Source organism: Lissotriton helveticus, chromosome 8 (assembly GCF_964261635.1).
Source record: "Lissotriton helveticus chromosome 8, aLisHel1.1, whole genome shotgun sequence".
Lineage (NCBI taxonomy): Eukaryota > Metazoa > Chordata > Amphibia > Caudata > Salamandridae > Lissotriton > Lissotriton helveticus.
Genome location: NC_136069.1, coordinates 1593686547 through 1593705567, shown reverse-complemented (window position 1 = coordinate 1593705567; position 19021 = coordinate 1593686547). Strand labels below are relative to the sequence as shown.

The window sequence follows — 19021 nt, the reverse complement described above, 5'->3', positions numbered from 1 at the left end:
AATTGTTATACTCCTGCAAAATTGTAATCCCCTCATTGCTTCAAGAAAATAAGATTGAAGGGTTTCAGTCGCCTGGCAAACCAGATCCCTGGTATTCCACAAGTGGGTCCTTACACAGTGCTGTTAAATATTTTTTTCCCATAACTGCCCTACTTATATACCTATATATCATATAACATTCTAACAAGTACTTCCTCGTGCTGCATGCACATCAGGGGCCTGAGGCACAAATGTCAAGTGAAGTGCATCTCCAGTGTTGGTACAAGGTCTGTGCGATCAGTTATCAAGGCGTCTGGTACAGGAGTGAGCAGACTTACATTGATTAGAGATTAATACTCCTGTAAATGAATTTATCATTCAGGTAGTATGGTATTGAAAGTATAAACAGTGGATGGTCTGTATAAAAGAGTTATGAGCAACGAAGAAGGAAACTTGTCCTGTAGATACTTACATTTCTTGCACTATCCTCGAATAAAAAATGTATCTGATCGAGACATCTAGCCGCAGATTCCTTAACTTTTGACTTTTCCCCAGGCCAGGCGTCGATCTGGAATTTTTCAACAGTACCTCTGACCGCCAGGGGACGGCGCTGTGCTGCACTGCGATGACGTAGACTCCGGTTATGATGTCAACATCCATACAAGTCCCCTCTGGTGCGTGGATGTCAGTTTCTTCTATTCTGTGCTGCAACGCGGATCCGGAGAAGCGGTTCCTCAGGCGTTTTTTTTCCTGGCATATTTTGACAGCTTTTGTCGGTGGGACCAGTATGCCTTTTCCCAATGTCGTCGGGCGTTAAGCCTTGTGGGACCTTTAATTGACAGATGTCGGTTACAGATCTGCATACCGTTTTTATGTGGTATTTAGGGGGAACACTACGATTCTGAGGATTGCGGCTCCTGCCAGAGACTGAAGCAGAAGGCGCTCAAGAAACGCCATATAAAGTTGTTGGTAGCACGTCTATCGCGGTCCTCAGTGACATTGTGGCCTCGTTCTTCTTCTCCTGCAGCGGTCAGTTTGCAAGGTCATTCTAGGAGCCGGAGCCGTTCTCCAGGACGTCGTACATCAGAAACGTCCATGGGTAAACGCAGGCGTTTGAAGTTGCGGCACCCCTCCAACTTTGCAGTGTGGAGACTCCGTCTCCCGCGGCTCCTCCCGCACGCAGGTTGAAGAAGCCGGCCCAGATGATAGGGTATTATAACTCTCTACATCTTATCTTTGGACCTCTACTTTCCACTGGAGCGCCCACAGGCCCCAACGAGATTAATCTCCGTGGCAGTTGGGCAATTTGAGTCTTTAGGTCGGCGTCGGCCGACTCTGTTATGGCACCGGTGCACAGCCCTTTGGGGACTCCACCTTCGGCATCCGTTGTCCATCAGCCGACTCCAACATTATCGTTGGGGGCGCCGATTGAAGTCTCTCCTCTTCCTATCGATGTCGAAGCTTCGCCATCTCGACGTCGGGTGCAGAGTCAGTAGAGCAAACTGAGGGGAATGGCATTTTCACTTCCTTCTCAGGGTGAGACTTCAGAGAGTCACCTTTTAACAGGTGGTATCTGGTAGACTTCTAGCTGCAGATTCCTTACCTTTGAATTTCCCAGGCATCAGGCTGGATCCGGAAACATTTGCTGAGCAATATCCCTTGCACGTGACATCGGGTGGCTCCATTCGGCTCCGCGTGACGTTGTTGCCGTTGGTAGCGTCGGTTATGATATCGCGGTGCCTACATAGGAGCCACCCAGGCGCGTGGACCTCAGTTCTTTTCTTTCCGTGCAAGTTTAGCACCGATCTGGGAAGAGCTACCCCTCTGCCGCTTTTTGGCAGGCTTTTTTCTTGACTTTTGTCGATATTTTTGAGTACGACTCCGTGTGTGAGGGATATCTGGTAGGAAGACAGGTTTTAAACCATGCAGGACTTGTTCCTGCATGATGTTGGTTACCGATCCCCACCGCGTATGGCTATGGTGTCTGGAATGCGACCACGATTCGAAGTCGTGTTGAGACTGTCGAGCAATGGCTCCGAAGACCTTGAAGGAGCGAGCGATTAAGTTGCTCGCGGCCCGGCAGTCGACACCGTCTAGCGAGACTCCGAGGGGGTCATGATCACTTTCGAGGAAGAGAATCGCTTACTGAGCCCTAAGTCCTCTTCCTCCTATTCAAGGTCATTTGGACACTCGCGTAAGAAGCACAAGAAGAAGAAGAAGTCCAAGTGTACTTCGACTTCAGCTCAACTGGCGTACGTCGTTGAGAGAGGTAAGGAACACCGACGTTCTAGGCACGGTTCTGCAGAATGGGAGCCAGAGTCAACTTCACGCCTCCCTACCTTTCCGGGAACCAGAGCAACTCCCACTCAAATTAAAGATTTTTTTGAGGCCATGCTCCGCGTATTTGACCGGAACAACCCCGTTGGTGAGCCCTCGGGCCCCGCGGGGTCGGATGGGGCCCCATCGGGATCGATGCTGTCGGCTTCGGCCACAGCGCCGGTGGGGCTTCAGGGATCCGATCCCAGATCGACGCTGGTCATGCCAACGCAACCTTCAACGGTGTTGAACCGAAGTCGGTGCCCACGACATCAGCGGCGCAAACCCCATCTTCATCCCTAACGGCATGGAGCCGGAACGGCGTCGAGCGACGCCGATTCTGACGTTGACAGACCCCAGGGGTTCTATGTTGTTGCCTGAGCACTTTGTGGACATGCTAGGCTCAGTAGAGGAATGGGAGGTGTCTGGAGACCCATTAAAGAACTAGGATGTCTCTGAGGAGATGGGGTATGGGGAAATCTGGGAAGCCAGTGATCTGGATACTTCCCCAGACACTGGCATGCTCTCTCCACCTACAGTGGCTATGGAATGAGGGGATGTCCTATGCCATGGTGGTTAAGAGGGCAGCTGAGGTCCTTGGACTGGAGCTGCTCTCAGTGCAGGTCAGGACTAATCTCCTGACCAAATTAGTCAGACTGGCCAAATGGATTGTTTCTGTCAAATTGGCATTTTTTGAATAAAATTGGAATAAAAGCAACTCGCACGACTCCTGAATAACTTTTATTCTTCACATCATGACTACTTGATCTATTGCTGGAGAACAGTTTAACCATCTGTTGATTTTGTAACAGATAATCCTGTATAGTATTGAATGCTCCTTTTCATTTGTTGTTTATTGACCTTATTTTGGGGTGGCCTCTTGGCAGTGGGGTCACAACGTAGAGCGTTGGAGGAAACAGAATTGGTATTCATTACACACCAGTGCGCCGTATGGAGCCCACATGGCCAGTGTGCTCTTTTTTAGCAGTTCTGATGTTATTCCATCTCAAGGGGAGAAGAGTTGGATATCTGCTTTTGGTGAGGCTAGTGTGCTGGAGTCTTCTCCAGCCTCAGGGCTACTTTCCCTTCTGGTCTCACTAATGAGGCAAGCTTTGGACTTGTCACTGCCTACAGTGGAGAAGTCATCCGACCCTCTGATTGATGTGCTTTACCAAGGACTGTCCGGAGAATAGCCTGTTCTTTCATACACTAAGGCCCTGTTTGACATATTGTTAGGAACATGGGCCAAGCCTGATCAGGGGTCCCGTTGGACTGTGCTATATCTCGTAGACGCCTACCTGCTCAAGCAGACCCAGTTTGTCTTCTCAGGCATCCTACCATTCGTAGCCTGGTAGTTCAGGCTGCTGTAGCCTCACAGGATGTGGATTCTGCACCTAAGGCTCTATTAAGTAAGGAATCTAGGAGTCAAGATGCATGTGGCAGACCCATCTTCGCTTCTGCTAGTTCTACGGTAAGATCCACCAACACGTCTTGTGATCTTGGACGGTTTGCCCACGCTTTGTGATATACCTTGCAGACCATGTTGCCATCGCTTCCGGATAACCTCCGTTCAGATGTTGAAAACCTGATTAGAGATGGACGTCAGGCAGCTCAGCTGATAATCAGATGTGGCATAAATACTATTGATTCTGTAGGTAGGACCATGGCATCTTCGGTGGAGCTTCGGTGTCATGCATAGTTAGGAGCTTCAGGTTGTTCAGAGGCTGTACCAGCGACTTTAGCCAATATGCCATTGGTAGCGCCTATCTTTTTGGGGCTCATGCTGATTCAGCTTTGTCACTTCCAAGATAAGAGAAGTGATACAGGGGCATATGTATCAAACCCTTTTCCCGTTCGCAGAATCGGCCCGTTTGCGAACGGGAAAAGGCCTTTTGGGATGTATCATCCCAAAAGGGCATCTCAAATTAGAGAATCGCAAAATTTGCGGTTCTCTATTTTGTGATTGCATTTAAGGAATCACAAATTGCGATTCCTTAAATACGATGTAGACATAACCTAAGTTGTGCCAATTTGGCATAAGAAATCGCAAATTACCACCAACTGACAGTTGGTGGTAATTTGCGAATTCTTTGAAAAAAGCACTTTTTGGCTTTTTTCAAAGTGCCATGTGGCACATATACATGCCCTTAGGGCATGTATGTGCGCCACACATGCACACATGCTCATTTCAGGGGTGCATTAGGGTAGGGTGTCCTTATGACACCCTTGCAAACTTGAAATTGCATTCTCAATTTGCGATTCTCTAATTGGTAATCGCAAATTGAGAATGTCTTCCCATTCATTCCTATGGGCCTCTATGCCCTTAGAAATGAATGGGAAGGTATTCCTTAATTGCGAATCGCGATTTGAGATTCGCAATTAAGGAATATTAAGGAATCGCAATTATTATTGCGATTCCTACATACATAGCATTTTGCGATTCCTTAATAGCAATTCGGTAAAAATCGCTATTAAGGAATCGCAAAAGGGCTTGTTCATACATATGCCCCACAGAGTCTTAATTACTCTTTCTCTGTTATATGTTCTTTAAATTGTACCTAATAATTGAGTGGTGTAGATGATACTGGATTTTTATTTATCAAAGGGCCTGACTTTGTTGCATTGACATGTCTCTTTTTTTAGGTCTCGTGCCAGCGATTGCAGGGGCGAAGCCCCTGCTGTCGCAAAGCGAGCCTATTGTGATCGTTTCAGCTTTTAAGGACTAGCAAGACTTGGAGACAAGAGACTGGCACGCGCACGCAGGCTGCCGGAATCGGATCAGGGCGCGCGCGTGAACACGCGCTCCGATTCCGGCAGGCTCTTCACACACACACACACACACAATGGATATGGACGTAAACAGACCGGCACACACAGACGCGCCCCGAAGTGCTCCCTTCCGCTAGCACAGCACACCAGCACAATTGAGAAGGGCTCACCCACCCCACCTCCCCACAGCACCCAGATCTGTCGCAGCTCTCCTTACCTGTGTAGGTCTCGCAAGTCCAGTCCCGAGTATTGCAGCTCGCGCCCGCGCCATGGGAGGCGCCACTGCGGCCCGTCGTTCCACCCGCGCGTCTTCCTGAGGCTCCGGCTCCCTCTCGGCTGCCCGCGTGCCCCCGCACAACTCCTTGCTCCGCCACCAACTCTTTGCCCGCGCGCCCGTCTCGCGCTCCAGCAGCCTCCAAGCCCAGGCGGCCGCGCCGCTGACGTCAGCCTCGCCGCTGACGTCAGCCGCGTCCCTGACGTCAGCCGCGCGCATGCTCACACAACTCCCACTTGTTTTATGACTGACTGAGGAGAGAGGCCTTATAATAACTGACAGAGAAACGTGGATCCGGCCTTCTCTGTTGAAAGAAGACGAGATGGGTAAACCAAGGTGCCTGCCGGAGCCAGGCCCAGTAGATGTCAATAAATCCAGAAGGTGAGGGGGCTGGGGGTCCCGGGCGGATGAGGAACGCCATCTGAGCCCTTTTAATATGCAGATGGGTGAGGCGGGCCGGGACCATATATTATCACACAAAGAAGAGGCCATAATGGAGGGTCTGGGGGCAGCAGATGGGGCTCCGGGGCCGCGCAGACAGTGACGTCTGAATGGATCACCTCTTATAGACGGGGGGGTCTTACATATGAATCTGTAAAAATCACTCGCGGGGCTCTGCTTCCGTGACCCCGTTCTCCTTTAAAGATGCTCCAGTGCGGTAGGAACAGGGTTAATGCACCCGCGGCGGTCTGCGCACACCCTCTCCACATGTGTAGGACGGTGTCCAGTGTACACGCGAACAAGGATACCACAGACGGGGTGTGTCCAAGAGCACATGACACAAATCCCTCTCTGTCAGCTGATCCTGCGCCCCGGCCCGCGGATGTGAGTGGACTGGAAAACACACAACACTGCCTACAGCAGGCGGAAGCATGGAACCCGGGCCTGAAATGTGTCAAGTATCACTATTGTCTATTGTGGTTACTTTTGTATTCTTCCTACCGGAGTACGGATATTGGCACCCCTAGGCATGGTCGTGCTGGGTGGCGACGACTGTTTATAGCAGCTAGAGGCTGTTCGAGGCTGGAGGCTACTTCCTAGCGCCTAGAGTATGTACGAGTCTGTATGTACCTTCCTAGCGCCTAGAGTATAGAGGCCCCTTCCAGGCGCCTAGAGGTCAGGTTCAGATAGAGTTATATAAATTAGGATGTGATTGGGGGGGGGGGGGGGGCGGGCTTTCTAAAACTTAGTTCAATGTGGGATTTTACTTGGCCTAGAATCACACGGTTTGTTCGGGTTAAGTAGCGCCAAGAAATCGAACGCAGCTTGTCATTTGTTTAGTATTGTCTAAAGACAGTCTTCGATTTCTGTTGTTGAAAGACCAATTGTCGACAACACCAGTGATTGCAGGGATTTGGTTCAGCCCGTTGCATGGAGAATCGCATCCACTACACACTCACCAATTTGGGAAGGTTTCCTACCGATTCTCACTTTGGATACAGATGTACTGCTACCCTTGATGGGATAAGCATCTTGTTTATCTGACGCATGGGTAATAAATGTTACACAAAATACGCCAAAGCACATTTAGCTAGGAAAGTGTAATTTTGCATGAAAAAAAATGAAACAACTCTTGCCAAACAGTGACCGCAGAAAAGGGGCAGAGTCACAAGGGACGAGACTTGAGGAACAGAGTCTCACAGTCAACTTGCACATTTTTACACCTGGGTCCTGTGCTGTGTTTGCGGCATCCTAAAGCAGATATCTCTGGAGATCTGTCAGATGACTGTCCTTTGGCCAGTCTTAGATGATAAAACTATTGCAACTTGTGCATTCGTTTTTTTTTCACGGTTGACATGCGATTTTTCCATATCTCCAAGTTCCCTCGTTGTTTTCAGAGTATTACTTAAACGTTATGCGTTTTTAATCAAAACCAGCCTTTCGAAATTCCCATGTGTGGGCATTTTCTTGCCTTACTTGCAGGGCAATATATACAGAAACGTGCAAGAAACTGGTATGAATTTAAAGGCCTGACGTCATCTAATGGGGCGTTCTAAAGTGTAGATCGCCTAGGTATAACACTATGTGCTGCCCAGTGTTCTCACTGCAGCACGAACCTTGGTTTGTAAACAGGCGGTCACAGGTAGAAACAAGCATTTGCAATGCAATAGGTCTCGCATTAGGAAAGTTTGAGCTATTGGTCTTGTAAATGACAATTTTTTTTATTTGTGTTGGTTTTGAAAATAGCGAAATTAATAGCTTTGTCATTTACAATGCCAAAACTTTTGCAAATGTGGCACCTAAAGCATTTGTAATGCAACATGTTTTGTATTTACGTGACTTAGATGTATTGATATTACAAATTACAATGGCTTTTAATTTTTTTAAATAATTAATACTTAAACAAAAGTTATTGTAATTTATAATGGCAATAGCTTAAACTTTTGTAAATAACTTTTGTGAAGATTATATTCAGTGTATTTTATTGTGACGAAAATCCAAGAACAGAAGTGAAATATTAAAAAAAAATTGTAACATTTGTAATAAAGCTTGAAACATTGAGAGAACATATTTGCACACTGTAGTATAGAGTAGTTCTAGTCAGGAAGATAAGTCGTGTTTTTGTTGCTTGGCGTGAATACAAATTTCTTCACAGAACACTTCGTTTTCCGCAGCACGGGGGCATGTAATGGATTGAATTGCATATAAGACGTCTTTTGTTGTCAACGAGAAAGCCCCGCATGCACACGAGCTATATTTTGCCCAGCCTCCTTTTAAAAAGCAAGACTGGAAGCTACCTGATTGACGGATAACTTTTTTTATTCTCATCAGACAGATCTAATTAAAAAAGTACCGAGCACCGACAGCCCCCAGTAAAATCATAACAGCCATAGCTACTTGGAAAGCTGGCTTTTGTACTGCAACACAGCTATTTTTAATGGATTCGGAAAAAATGCGATCTTATCGGAATCTTAATAGATGTGTGTTTTGGGGGGATAGATAGTAAGACAGCTGACATCGAACGCTCGCCTTTATTTTGTTTTTCGCTAGCACATTTATTGTTGCCAAAATAACACTGGGAATGCCTTACATGCTGTCCCACATAAAAAATAATGAAACGCCGCAGCCCGGCTTCAACAGGAAGCCAGGCAACCTTTATTGGGACGGGGGCGGGGCCAGACAAATACAGGAAGCAGACGGGAGTCTACCCCGCGCTCCTGTGCCCGCCAGAAGATTTGCGTGACTGCGTCTCAGCGCGGCACCCGCCTGTTGCTCAGAATGACCGGATGGCTGCCGAGGGACACGAACGAAGAACATGGTGAGTGGGGCGGGTCTGGTGGGGCGGCGGGGGTCTTGGTGCGCTTGTGTGTGTGCTGTGTGTGTGTGCGCGCGCATGTGTGTGTATGCGACGGCGGGGGTGGGTTCTCTGTATGTATGTATGTATGTGTGCATGCGTGCATGGGCGCTTGTGTGTGTGTCTCTGTGTATGCGGCTGTGTATGCAGTGTGTGTGTGTATGCGACGGCGGGGATAGGTTCTCTATGTATGGGTGCGTGCATGGGCGCTTGTGTGTCTCTGTGTATGCGCATGCGTGTGTGGTGGTGGGGCTTCGAGGCAGGAGATGGGCACAGCGCCGTGCGCGCCCACGAGGTGCAATCTGCGCTCGTGCATATTTCTTGTCCACATTCCTAAAAACGGGTGACAATAGGTTTCGAGCCAGACACAAGCAAGCTTCGCTTGCTTGCATGTCTAGGCTCGACCTAAAAAGGGGCACGGCCAACATTAAAGTGCTCTCGAATTTGTGAGAGTTTGAGCTCTTGGCATTAAAAATAACAATGTATTTTATATCTTACTCTTTTAAAAACACATAAATAAAAGGCATTGTCATTTACAATGCCAATGGCTTAAACGCTCATAAATGCGAGACCTATTGCATTGAAAATGCTTGTTCTGCAGGTTATAGGTCAGGTATGCGCTTTACACAAGGAAGAACCACAGCTGTTCTCACACAGGAGCAGCTTCACCAAAGGAGAAGGGGCAACCTATGAGAATGCAACAATTTCACTGGTAGCTATGTGAAACTGAAAGCACCACAATGACACAGATTCACCTAACTGTCATACACACCATCTCCCCACTATTGAACGCTGCTGCCCTCTTTCTTGTTAGAACCAGTAATAACAAAGTCTGCATGTATGTCTGTATTTTTGGGTAAAATAGCTTTTTGTTGAGCATGAGGATGTGTTTTGTTTTTTAATCAGTTTATGACTGTGCTAGGACTGTTTTGCAAAGAGCAGTGTTATTAACCCAGGTATGTGTGCATAACTCAAAGAAGACGTGTCCAGTTATAGGAGGCGCTTGGATGGCAGCCAGGCTTCTTCGGTCACTACAACACAGCTGCCGAAGTCTGCTCCCTTGTTACCACGCAGGGAGAAACCCCCTTAAACCCAGAGAGCCTTCAAAGGCCTACTTCAAATTAAGCCCTCTGCCTGTAAACCGTTTGCTGACTGCAGCAAAAAGCCCCATGGTCGATGCTATGCTTCATAAACTCATAATAAATACTAAAAAAGAGATATTTACACAATTCCTGCGACAAACACAGAAACACAGCTGCAGCCGCAGCAGGTATTGTGTAAAAGTAAAGAGAGCGCTGACGACCAGTGCAGTCAACAGTGGGACCACAGACATGGCAGTGTGTGGAATAGTAGGTTTTAGATTTCAATATACAGCGGTCACTACAGCTGTTTTCAGCAGCTCTGCTCTTTGAAAATGTTCTGCCAGCTATAAATAAACTACTGCAGACCACTGCTGGCTGGGGTGTTTTAATTATGCCTCTTTCATTCAAAGCCGCATGCCAAATCCTGCATTTTTTGTGAAAGGAAAGGCCACGTACCAAGAAGTGAAATCCCCGCTTAATATAGACATGCAGATGGAATGCAGATGGTATTGTCAGACTTCCCTTTTAATTACAGACAAAAAGGCTCAGGCAAAGCTCATTTCATGCAGACCAAATAACGGGTCTGGGACGGTGACACAGCAGAGCTCCTAATCCATGAGTCAGCAGGAACCATCGGAGTGATATAATCCCTAAATATGGCAGCAAAATCAGTATTTTTGGAAGTTCTGAAATTAATGGAGAGGTGATGTTGGACTATTAGTTGCAGTGTCAGAGGTCATGCAAGGCAGAAACACACTGGGTCAAAGGTTACACAGTAGGATGGGTATGTCATGATAATTCTCATTGAGTACTTGTTAAGGATGATTTCAGCTCCAAGGGTGGACAGCGCAATCACTGGCTCTCTGTGCAACTAATATAGTTAACTGGACTTAGTGGGCAGGCATCAATCAGATACAGAGAGCTCTGTGGTGCTCTCACACTCTGTGTTTTCTTTGCATTCTGGGAATTGTAGTTTTGCCTTTCTTTTGCAGCGCTCGATATGCCAGAAAGAAATAAAGGACTGACTGAGATACTCCCACGAACACGAGAGAGCTGGAGATCTCCGACTGTATAAAAAAAGCTTCAACAGCCTTGTTCGAGACCATCCTTCGGTATAAATCAAATATTCCAAACCATTGCCACGCAGCCCATAGATTTTGCATACATCATAGCCTTCTGAGCTGCATGCGAGCATCAGTTGAATATGCTATCTCCTTTTGGTCAGCCTTCCAGCAATGCATTCAGGAGCATCACCAGATCAAGCACGGATTGGTTCAGGAGCGAGGATACTGCATCATCACTTAAACTATACCTGAAGGAGGGAAGCTCTGAAATGCATCATTTGCACCAACTAATAGTTTAGCAAAAAGTCGACTGTGCCAGCTCCATGTGTCTTTGTGTACCGCGTTCTAGTGCGCACTTCAATTAGAAATACAATCAGGCGAGAGGTTACAAACAAGTCAGAAAACTGGAGATATTTAAACACCTGAACCAGCATACTTTCTGACCAAAAGAACAATTCCTAAATGATAGCAGTGATTGGATTTTAATTAGAGAAATTTGAAAATTAGACCTTGCAGCAAGCAAAAATCCACACGCCTTCCAGAAAAAAACTCCATGCTTAATTACTGTACCATTAACCTAAATCCCCTTCTACAATTATTGCGAACGCAATGTCCACTTAGGCACATTAGGACAAATAAAGGAACATGCTTTCAGTAAACCACAGTCACGACTCAGTTAACCCCCCATGGCCTATGACGTGGCTAAAACACAACCCCAGGACTTCTCGGCACGCTGGTGGTCGAAGACGGCTGGTGGTGCGAGACGTCTGTCAACGGTTTCAACCACAATAACACAAGCCGTGAGCGTGCACTCTCCCGAACTTCCGGTCTTGGGATGTGCACGCTCACGGCAGTCGTGGGGCGGGACTTCCGACTTTGCGAGAAGCCCGCGCCCACAGAGTGGATGGCAGCAGAAGTCGGGAGAGGCGGCTGAGGCGGTAAGTGGGGCTTGGCACCTGTTTGTAAGCGTGTGTGTGTGTGTGTGCGATGGCGGCGGCGGGGGGAGGGGGGTCTTTGTATGTGTGCGTGCGTGCGTGAGTGTAGGTGCGCTGGTGTGTGTGTGGGGGGTCTCTGTGTGTGCGTGTAGGTGCGCTAGTGTGTGTGTGTGTAGGTGCGGGGGCGGGGGGTGTGCCTGTGTATGCGTGTGGCTGTGTATGCGTGTGGCTGTGATGTGCGCATGCGTGAATGTGGGTGCGCGTGCACGCAGTGTAATCCAGCCGAAGAGAAGCTCGTGGCAGTTTCTTGTCCTTCATTCCCCCGAGTCAGCTAGCTATAAGTCTCCACCTGGACGCATCCTTTGGATGCGAATTCCAGGCTCGACCTAAAAAATACTACTGTCTAGGTGATCCTAGCTCCTTTTAATAGAAGTGAATCTCCCCCAACCCTGGTGTCCGGTGTAACTGCTAAAATATTTTTTTCTTTAACTGCCTGGCAGGTTCATGTGGACGAAGCAGAACTCTGGGATACATGTTATGCGAAATGCATCGTAATATTCTGTTCTTTCAAGTAGGAGGGCGGAGTCTCCATTTTAACTTGACTCCAAAGCAACCCCAGCACGGAATTAACACAACCACACACATAGCCACACACACATAGCCACACACACAACCACACACACAACCAAACACAACCACACACAACCACACACAAAAACACACAACCGCACCGTCAGTGCACACTTTTACCAGGCACAGAAACCATCAGTCGTCAGTGCACGCTTTCACCGGGCACAAACAACACCAGCCGTCAGTGCACGCTTCCACCAGGCACACACCACCAGACGTCAGTGCACGCTTTTACCAGGCACACACACACTACTAGCTGTCAGTGTACGCTTTCACCAGGCACACACACCCACCACCGGCTGTCAGTGCACGCTTTCATCAGGCACACAACACCAGCCCGTCAGTGCACGCTTCCACCAGGCACACACACCACCAGCCATCAGTGCACAATTTCTACAGGCACACACACCACCAGCCATCAGTGCACACATCAATTGTTAACACATCCACAATTAACTATTGTAGCAATCGCAGTGTGGCGCACTTTACTTTTAAACATATTCATCTAAAGCACAGCATGCCGCCATTGCTACAAAAATAAATACACATTTTTTTGGCCTACAATTTATAGACTTTTGTTGCAATTGGTGTTGCAATATTTAGCAATGCCAATAGCTCAAACTTAATTAATGCAAGACCTATTGCATTGCAAATGCTTGTGATTAGACCTGGTTGATGTTTCTGCGGGGTGCAGATATTATTGTTTCAATACATCTTTAACAGTTTAAGTGGTAAGGATGCCTGCAGTATTTTTTTCTTCTTTCTCATTTCCTCTAAACGATGGGCTGCATGCTCAAGAGGTCAATACAAGTGATGTGTCTTCTGGTTAGGAAGATTACCTTTTCGCTTGCTTCTTTTGAAGCAGTGTGATTTGCATTATTTCTTGTAGAAACATATTACTTGCGCCAATTGAGAGACTTTGTATACAGAGTGTGTAATTGTTTTTTGTGAATACTCTGAATTTCCACTTCTGGGTAATTTTGGACTCTGGTTTGTCCAACGCAGTCCAGTCCCCTAGCGGAGTGCACTTTTCATTGAATTCTGGTGGTGCAATGATATTTTTGCATTGGATGCAGTTTAGGTTATGTTTCCCGGTGAGGGGATCATGTCAGCTTTAATATGTGTTGAGTTCACTTACCTGCACACAGGAATTTGTTCCATGGAAGTGTGCTCCTCTTTGATGGAGATGTTCTCAGGTGTATGATGTGTATTCTTCTGAATACATACAATCTTAATTTCCTTAATTTCTGGAGGTGATGTTATTACTATGTTCAATTTTTGGAACTTGGTTATCCTGTGAGCTCTACTTCTAAGATTTCCTGAGATGCAGTGTTGGAATAGTTGCCTTAGAGTTGTTTACGACTGTGTCTTACATGGTTGGAAAGGTTTCATCAAAAGAGAAGGTTATCTTTTTGATCCGTCTTCAGTTTAAGAACATTTTGGATATTTCCATGTTCTTTGGCTCTTTAAAGCCATACCTTTCCTGTCTGGGGGTTGGATATTCTTGGTCTCCCTGTGGACAGTTCCCTTTCTCCATTAAGCATTGGTTATTTTTCTGTACCTTACAGTCTTTTTATGGCAACATAGTGTGAGGTTATGATCTAGTGCTTCATCGTTCTTGGAGAACTAAAATATACCTATATGGCCTTGTCTGTCTTTTGGTCAGATTAGATTTGAGCTCATATGTCTTATCGACAATTATTTTAACTGGGTTCCCTAGTTTGGTAATTTCCAGGTGCTTGGCTTATTTTCTTCATCTTGGCCTTCTATACCAACTGTTGTTCTAGGACTTGCTTATAGCAAGGTGGCATTCTCTTGTGGTTTTTTGTTACATATTAGTGGCCTGTTAAAATTATTTGGCAGGCGGCATTATCTTTATTCTGAGTCTCCCAAGGTGTTGGTGGAGGGTGCAATATGTCTCTTGATACTATATTGTATGGTGCTTTCGGGCTGGTTTTTCAGTTCTGTTTATCCATGTGTGTGTATAAAGAATACATAAGTGTGTTGCATATGTAGTTACACATGCTGAGTTATGATTCTGGAGAGAAAAACATTGTGAAATGTGATTGAATCGCTCTTCTCTGTAAGTTTGAATTTAGAGCTATATGTATGCATGGAAATCGGTGATATAGATCTGGACATATTTTTTTTTTTTTATTTTTTTTTAAAACCTTTATTGCGCAGTATCATAAAACAAATACGGGCCTACAACCATCCGGCCGGCCTAGACATATTTACGGGCATTGTAGCAATGTATATCGCGACTCAGTAGCACAGAGTACAAAAGAACAAACAACCTAAGTTACATCGAATAAACAGGTGCTACCGAGAAAACAGGAGCATTTAAGGTTCATTTTTAAGATTTATATAATGCAATTTATAAGAAAGCATACGAACCGAGAAGGATCAGAGCACATATAGTTCACCAAAGACATGGATGGGCAACGTGTAGCAGAAGAATTCCGATCAAGCAGTGAGAAATAATCAAAATGGCGGCATAAGAACAGAACAAAAGGATAAACAGGTACAAAAGACACAGAGCACGCCAAGCGCTACCCATCTAATCCCAACCGATCCCACTGACCCAGAAAAAGCAAAAAAGAAAAGGATGAACATAAAGAGAAATAAGGCCCATAGAAACAAAAACGAACAAAATAAAACCCTCCCCCCACCCCCCACCCTACACACATGCAGAGGCCATGGCCTACCCCCCCCCTAACAGTGTGTCTGTCGCCCCAAAAAAAGCACCCGAAATATAGAAGAAAAAGTAAAGAAAGAAGAAAAAGAGGAATAATATCAAACCGGAGGAGGGCCAAACGTATATACTTAGAATAATCAACATATGCAATCACGGCCACCATCCCCGGACCCCCAAACCGACATAGAATCAACACGTAGCTACCCCGTGTGTACAGTATAGTCCCAGCGATACGAGCGTCAGCAATCAAAAGGAGAAAACTTCTTCAACCTTGCCCCTTACGGTCCGATGTGTCGACAAGGTCCAGCTGGACAGTGGCCATCAGGAACAGAGCGAGCAGACGGGATGACCACAGCAGAATAGGAGACCGACCACCAAAGTCTGTACATCTCGAAACCAAGTGTGCCACGTTATCACAAAAGGAAACAACACATAGCAACAATCCACCGAGAGAGGCCGGACAGAGCAGTGAGAGCAGTCCCAGGAGAAGGTAGTGAGACACGCCAACAGACCACAGAGAAGCTACCGGACAGAACGTCCGGAGACGATCCCCCAACCAACGCAGAAGTCCACGAACTTCAGGGCTCTCCCCAACAACAATAGTCAATTCCGCGACAGAATCAGGATCTTGTATCTTTAGTGCCTCCGTGTACATCTGGATAGGCAATCCACGGCAGTCAGTTACAGGATGTGGCACAGTGTCCCGCACTCGAGAGCAAACGTGGCCAGTCGAGGGCATCGTGGACAAAAGGGCGTCCAATCGGTCCCCCAGCTCTCGTGCATTATCTCGTAAGACAGCTCGCAATTCACCCAGCGCCCCAAAAATATCGCCAATCCGCAATGGTTTCCCAGAAAAAGGGGATGCAGCAGCTCCCTGCACGCCAGGCACACAGACATGGAGGAGACCTCGAGACCGGCCGCCGACCTCCCCTGCGGACAGCCGATCATCTCGCCGCCACTCCGCACAGTAGAGCCGGGCCTGGGGCACAGGGGCAGCACACTCCATTCCGACACCCACACAAGTCCAGTTAGTGACGGGGCATGCTCGTATACTCGGGAGCAGCCCGGGGTCGGCAATTGCAAGTGTCGGGTGATAGATACAAAATGGCACCCACCCAAGCTCTGGGCATCGAGAAAGCTGGAAAAATCTCTTACGAGCTGGGGAAAGGATACTGTGTAGCACTCACAGCCGCCTTGACCTCGGAGCGTGAGGCGTTGCGGAGCAGACGGGATATCTGCGGCGGAAAGCACAGGGCAACAGCCACTACCCACCGGGCGGCTCCGACTCAGTTGCAATGGCCGCTGGTGATGCAATCAGGGTCGGGCGTCTCCGAATAAGAGAGACCCGGTCGCCGCCATTGAACGCAAAGGAGGGAGCAAGGGCGCTGCTTCGCTTCCCCCGCTGGGAACACACCGGGAAGCACAGCGTTGAGAGCAGAGTCACCTCCCGGATCCGAAAAATCGGGTAAGGAGCAGGATAGCTTGCAGGATGAGCGGCGACACGGGAGGAAAGCGAGAGGGTCGGCGGAGCCGAGGGTTCAGGCGGCCATCATGGTTGCGGGCTAGGCTCCTCCTCCCGATCTGGACATAATTGTTCAACTTTTATGACCGATTCATATCTGCTATTTGTTGTCTTCCGTTTTAACTGGTACTATACATAAATGAATTCAGATGGACATTTTGGCTAAAATATGTTTCTTTTTCAAGGGTTGACTATGATGTTCATCTACCTTGAAACCTGGATTGCTATTCCAGACCTTGCAATGAATGATTTTTCATTTTGCTTTTAATGAGAATGAGTGCTGGAAGTCTTTCTTTTCTGGAGTTTTTAGGTTGGGTTCCTTCAGGGATTTGTTTACTGTGGTAAAGAATGTGGGTTACAAGACATTTGTTTTGTCTTTGGCCCTTCTACTCTAAAGGTTATTTTACCCTTTACGGATTGAATACTATTGTCTGTCTGTTGTCAGATGTCTTCTGGCAGAGTTTTTCACTGTTTCCCTTGAGGCTTTGGTTTTCCCATACCTGTGGGGTTGTTTCTTATTTAAATTGTCTGTGGTTATTGCCACGGTTTTTATAGGGAGCCATTTCCTTTTACATTTAATTCCTACGTATGTGTGGTCTGTGACTTATTTTGGCCAACTAGATCTTTTTGAGAATTTTTGTAGGATTGGTTAACAGACCCTCCTCCGGGTGGGTATAGCTATGGTATTTAATTCAAATGTTAAAGAATCTGCTGCTAGATTTCTCTATCATATGAACAAGTTACTTACCTTCAGTAACGTATTATCTGGTAGAGGCACAGTCTAGCTGTAAATTCCTTAATGGCCTGCCCATCCTCCCCGCTCTGCGAACGATTTGTAGTGTGAGGATTATACCCCTTTTCAATACTGGTTTTATATACCAGTGATCACTGTTTCACGTAATTGTGTGACTCAATGTGCCATTAGATCTTATTCCTTTATCTTGGTTTGGTATTGGCATACCAATGGTTTTGATTACTTCGTCAGTCCTTGTGGTCTTTTCTTATGGGTCTTGCCTGGGTCTGGTCATACCATTTATTCCCATTTTTCTTTTATGTCTTTAAAGATATATTGATCTTTTAGCACACTGTTTCCGCAGCCAGTTTCTGTATTGGCTCCGTGTTCTGGCGTGGAAGTTTTCACAGAAGAAACTGACGTCCGCACGCCGGAGGGAACTTGTATGTCTCCAGTGACATTAAAACCTGAGTTGAAATCATCGCGGAGCCGTACGGTGCCGTCGCCCATTGCGCAGAGGTACTGCTGAAACATTTCTGGATCCACTCTGACACCTGGGGAGAATTCAAAAGTTAAGGAATCTGCGGCTATACTGTGTCTCTACCAGATAATACGTTACCAAAGGTAAGTAACTAGTTCTTATGGACCACAGATCTACATTCAAGCATGTTTCATAATGCCCCAGGGCAAAGTTTATCAATAGATTACAGAAAATATCATTGGTGCATGCGATTAGCAATGTACATGCTACAGAGAAATGGGGTTACTGAATGTGGCTGCACAAAAGGAGACTATTTGGGAAAACTCATTAATAATGCATCAGTTACCTATCGTACAAGGAGCTACACAGTTATGTTATAATGTTTTTTCAACTTCATTATACTCCTGAGCGACTCTGGAAGGGATAACAAGATAAATATTATTGGTAGTTTGTAATTGACTTCCTTAGGCTTGTTTTTGCAAACTGTTCAAAGATTAATTTGTTTTGTGACGGAGTGTTCAGTTTTGTTGGATACTACATAGAGCAAAATGTCTAGGGCACGCATAATAATCCTAATAAACAGGGAGCAATCGACAACAGAGAAGCAATTAAAATGTATTGCTGTATCCATTGCCTATAGTTTTATAGTGAAACACTGAAGAAACACTAAAATATCATGGGGTTGGGTTTCAAATTAGATTAATACAGAGTATGCTGTTAGAAATAAAGAGATATATTGGAAACAGGATTGGATGACAGGTTTGAAAACTATATGGTACCTGTTAAGATATGTATTTTGTCCTCTCTATTGTCTTCCATGGAACGCCTCACAGATCCAGCTCTCCATATGTTTTTTGGTGTCTTAAAAGACCCTTTCAAGTGGATGCTAGTAGCAGTATCTAAGCAATTGAATTGAACCTAATATGATGTTTTGTTGTAAATTATCTTTTCTAAGTTAAATTGGGGAGTAAATAATAAAAATTACCTTCCACTTGACACCAGCGCAACTTTTACTGCCTTATATTTAGGAACACTGGTTTCTCGTGGATGATTGTCGAGATAGATGTTAGCCACAACCAAACTGTAAACCCACACAAACTTGGACCTTGTTGATGTCTGAAACGTATGATAATTTTACTATCACCCTGAGAAACTAATATGAATTCTCAAAACATAGCTTGGTGGACAATTCATAGAACCTTAAAAGCCACATGAGATTAAATTGGCAGCCGGTGTAGAGTGA

At 46.3% G+C, this 19021-nt stretch overlaps 1 protein-coding gene across 3 annotated transcripts in view; it reads left to right on the top strand.

The window, feature by feature from the left end:
• Window positions 1–19021, top strand: part of INPPL1 (inositol polyphosphate phosphatase like 1) — a 755507-nt gene that overhangs the window by 692348 nt on the left and 44138 nt on the right. The window lies entirely within an intron of this gene.